The following is a 4,840-nucleotide window of genomic DNA, read 5'->3' on the forward strand; positions in this document are numbered from 1 at the left end:
GCATGCTCTGCATTGGAGGTCTGGGGTTCACAGGTTCAGATCCTGGGGGGCACACAGCACCGCTCATCAAGCCACACTGTGGTGGCATCCCACATGAAACAGAGGAAGATGGGCACAGATGTTAGCTCAGCAACAATCTTCCTCACGAAAAAAAAAAAGAACTGCAAAAATAATAATAGCTATTTTCACTAATCGTATGTTTGGTATTGTTTTTCAGAAATATATACACAGTGGAGTAAATAAATAAGCAATTATGCTATTTTCAGTAAGAACCAAGATTTTTAGCATTAGAGGAAAAGATTCTAAATAAAATCAAAGCAGTTAAGCAAAGCCCTGTAATCCTAAACATGGATGAAAATATCAGCATAAACTCATAAAATATTTTCTCTTTAAGAAATATTTTCATTTCCAAGCTTGGACATCTTTTCTTTCCAGAAAGCAAGGAATCTACCAATGCCTGCTGGAGTCATGATCATGTCAGAACTCAGGAAGCAACTCAGAAAAGAGGCTCCCACCCGTGGGCCAGAGATGTGAAAATCTGAGCATCAAAGAGAAAAATAACAGCGATGGGTTGAAACACATGGAATATGTTTAAACTCATGAGTTGCTAATGATGCTATAAAACAGAAAATCTCATTGGTCATCTCTGGAGGATATAAGGGAGCCAACCCACTATCCTGAGTGCTGATAAGTCTAGGGAAGGAATCAAGCATTTAATCTGTTTTTTCCTGATTAAACTATATCATAAGTTAATCGAATAGTTGGTGAGGAAACAATTTTCTCTATAGAAACAGGCCACGTAATAAAGGAGGAAGGAATGCTAGAATTAGAATGCCACCATTTGGCAGACCCCCAATTGAAATTATGGATCTGGGCAATGATTATCAATGGCTGTTACATCCCAAAAAAGACAACCAGTCATCATGTTCCAGCTGATGGAAGCACAGGACAACACCCACAAGGCAGTCTTGCAAAGAAATAAATAAAGCTGGACTAGATCAAGTCACTAGATGTGGCTGCCATTTTATAGAAAATAAAGGGGTCAAAGAAGCAAGGTAGACAACAATACAGGGATGCAGTCCTGTCTAGAAAACAGGAAATGATCTGGTCTCTTCCACAGATGAATTGCAAGGAAATAGAAAGAGGGCTGGAGAAGCTATAAATTGAAGAGACTAAGAGAAATATCAACCAATTACAATGCGTGAATCTTGTTTAGATCCCAATTCAACCAGGAAAAAAAGAAACAGTTGTGGAAATTTGAACCCCGGATATTTGATGATACTAAGAACTTGTTGTATTCTTTCGTTGTTATAGTGATGTTAAGGTTGTTCTTTTCAAAAGTTCTTAATCTTTTAGAAAGACATCACAAATAAACAAGGGGAAATGACATGATTTGGGGGATGTGTTTTAAATACTCTGTCAGGGGAACTATAGAGAAACGAGAGTGGCCGTGAGTTTATTTTGTGGCTGGGTAAGAGGCTCATGAGCGTTTGTTGTACTACTTTGTCTAATTCTGTGAATTTTTGAATTTGTTACAAGAAAATTTTTAATGCAGGAAGTTCATAGAGTGGGTAAGCATTATACTCCAGTGAAGGTAGGCCTTTGGAAAGGAGAGAACGGAGCAGGAAAATCCATTGACTGCAGAGAACTCACCCCAAATGTACCTTTTCTTTTTGTCACTGTAGGCAGTCTCACCTTTGTGAGGGCTGGATTAGCTGTGCAACAAATGCTCCGCTCAGAGTGTGGCATGCCAACAGGACTCTCCATCTGGGGAGGCTGCCAAGCCTTGACACCAGCCAGCTAAAACAGTGTTTCTTAAAAGCTGGTCTAAGGAATTCTGCCAACCCACAGTCAGGTGGTGGGCACTGGCTGGCACGTCCACCAGCGTGCCTCAGACATTCAGGAGCTCAATCACCTCTGCCGCCTAGAAGGGCCCTCTGACCTGCCGCATCCATGGAGATCTCTCGTCCAGGTTTAACAATCACATTTTCACCAAAAATCCCCTGCCTGGACCGCCTACGTTGCCTCAATTTCTTCAAGCCTGTTTCTATCAGAATCATACACACAGGGTATCTAGTAGTGTCTTATATGAGTAGGCACCAGTGCTCGCTTCAGCAGCACATGCACTAAAATTGGAAAGATACAGAGAATGTTAGCACAGCTGCTGAGCGAGAACGGCACACAAATTCGTGAAGCATTCCATATATTAAAAAAATATAGATACCATATACCCACTACCTGCTGTGTCAGGCACTGCTCAGCCCTTTGCATCCAAACCTTGCAATGACCCTGAAAGGAGGTTTCATTATCCCATTTTACAGATGAGAAAATGGAGGCAGAAGCTTTAAATAGCTTAGCCAAAGCCACATGGCTTGTAGATGGCAGAGCTGGGATTTAAATACAGCTCTATCTGCTTACAAACATGTTTATTTAACCGCTATGCTGGATTGCCTTCTTCAGCAGCCAAGTGGCTATTCAATCCATGTTCGCTGGGAGATACGTGAACCTAACTGAGAAATTCAGGCATCCTGCCTCATGTCTCCCCTTGCATACCTCCTGTATGTCCCAGTGTCCCAGCATCCTCTCTGCTCCGTGTAGTGGAGGTGCTAACTGATACATTCCACTGGGCCTGGAAGAACGTAAACACATCTGGAAGGAGGCCGCCATGGAGCAAACCAACCTCCCCCAAGTACGGACAGGACGAGGTGTCTGTAAATAATCATAAGAGTGTGAAGACATTCTCTCCCCTGGGGCTCCCTCTGCAAAAAGTTGATGGTAATTGATGAGGCTACAGGGGCATGCCAACACTTCTGCTCTTAGAACCAGGTGTGGTTATTTACAGAAATGTCACTTTTCCCAGCCCTCCCTCCCCATCTCTGCCAGAGGCTTGGAGACAGCAAATATTAATTTACTGCTGCCCCGGGGCTCAAGGCAATGAGCCACCTGTCCCCCCGCTGCCTACAAACCAGGCTCAGGCTCCTGCTCTGGCTGAGAGTTGCTTCCTCTTTGGGAATGTGGAGAGAGAGAGAGAGAGAGCACAGATTTGCCCCCTTTTCAGGCGGAGGGAGGCCAAGACCTCCCTGGAACCATATCACAAACTACCACGTCAATCTGAGCTTCTCACATGGCCCAGCTCATAATAGGGGGACTAGATAGACGCTGGGCTAGAAGTCAGAATATGTGGATCCTGACCCCAGGTGGGCCATCTGTTAGCAATCAGTGTCTGAATTCCTGTTTCCACATCTGTAAAATGGGACTAGTCTTCTGTCACATGCCAGACACAAAAGGATTTTGAAAAGAATAAATTAAGTGATGGAGTCAAACTAACTGCATTGTATGAGAGATTGTCATTGTTATAGTCATATCACAGTGCAGTCCTGTAAGCCACCAGTGCGAATACCCATGACAGGACTTGGAAAACACTTTATAACTGTACTGCCAGCAGTCCCGCGGCCTTGCTGGTTAGTGGCAAGAGAGAAGTCGAAATGCAGCATATAAGTTTGATTTCTCAGGGCATTTGAATTGAGGGTGAAGATCGTTTTGTTATAACAAGGTTTACACCAACCAAAAATCAATTTCACAACTAAATAAAACGTTTTTGGGAACCAGAGGGCAGAGCTGCGTTTCAAGGTTGCTCAAGCTGGCTTGAGGCTCTACCTAGAATTACCGGATCTCGGCCAGTAAAGAATGGAAAATTGTCATGCTCCTTCCCTGCTGAGGCCATAAGATCACACCAAAGGCTCCCCACTGCCAAGATGTCCAAGCTGACTTGTGCCGAGAGGCCAGACGGAGTGACAGACTAATGAGCAATAGGACACCTCAGCCTAGTGTTCCAGCTTCTTCTGGAGCCTCCATGCTGGTGCCTCTGCCCACGGTACCCCAGGGCAGTAGCCCTCCTGAATGCTCCCCACCTCTGTGCAGCTCCTATGGATGACCTTTCTCAGCCCTATAAAGTGGTAAACTTGACCTGTGAACAACAGAACCAGGATTTGAATCCAGAACCATCTACTTCCAAAAGACTGTAACGTCCTCCTAGTCAATAACTAGTTCCCATCGCAGGGGAGTCCAGTTAGAGTCAACAGGGTTTCATGTGCAAGAGGAATCGTATCTTCTTCCCTTTCATCGGACATCACCTGCAGCCACCTGGGCCTTTCGCCCCTCCACAGTGGGGGCTTGTACACGGAAAGGAAAGCCTTAGGGCTGCCCGGGTCTAAAAAGACCATTGGGCGGGACCAGCGGGGTCGTCCCCCTTAGTCAGGAGGGGAGCCTTTTTCCTCTTCTCGGAAGCCTCAGGTCCAAGAAAAAATCAATTGAAAACATGTACCAAAGAACAGCTTTGTTTTATTCCTTAGGAGGAGATGTTCTAGAAAAAGTTCTGCTTCCCTGACTTTGTATTAGGAAGAAGAGGATAAACAACGATTTTTATGAGCCATAATAATAGGTAGCATTCCTGAGCACTCTTTTATTTAAGTGCCACAATTTCTGCTGAGAGATTTACATGGATTGTCTCAAATGATTAAACAGCCTGCACAAGATTCTTTATCCCTATTTTACAGGGGAGGGACGGCAGCTCAGAGTAATTGACCCCAGATGACACAGTAGAGAGGCGGCTTGCACTCACTGCCCGGGCATTCTGAGCAAAGCCCCCGGAGAACCTGAAGCCTCATATTGGCCATATAGGCTCCAGGCTTTGTTCTACAAAACATATTCAATATCCTTTAAAAAATTTCTTTCCTTGGATAAACAAAATGTGGTATAGCCATACAATGGCGTATTATTCAGCCATTAAAAAGAAGTACTGATCCATGCTACCACACAGATGAACCTTGAAGACATCATG

The 4,840-nt window shown here is 44.4% G+C and overlaps 1 non-coding gene across 1 annotated transcript; it reads left to right on the forward strand.

The window, feature by feature from the left end:
- The first annotated feature begins 2,102 nt into the window (after positions 1–2,102).
- On the forward strand, positions 2,103–2,209 carry LOC139084370 (U6 spliceosomal RNA). Its single transcript, XR_011541715.1, has one exon. It is a non-coding gene; the product is annotated as a U6 spliceosomal RNA (small nuclear RNA).
- The last annotated feature ends 2,631 nt before the right edge of the window (positions 2,210–4,840 follow it).

The sequence above is a fragment of the Equus przewalskii genome, chromosome 6, assembly GCF_037783145.1.
Source record: "Equus przewalskii isolate Varuska chromosome 6, EquPr2, whole genome shotgun sequence".
NCBI lineage: Eukaryota > Metazoa > Chordata > Mammalia > Perissodactyla > Equidae > Equus > Equus przewalskii.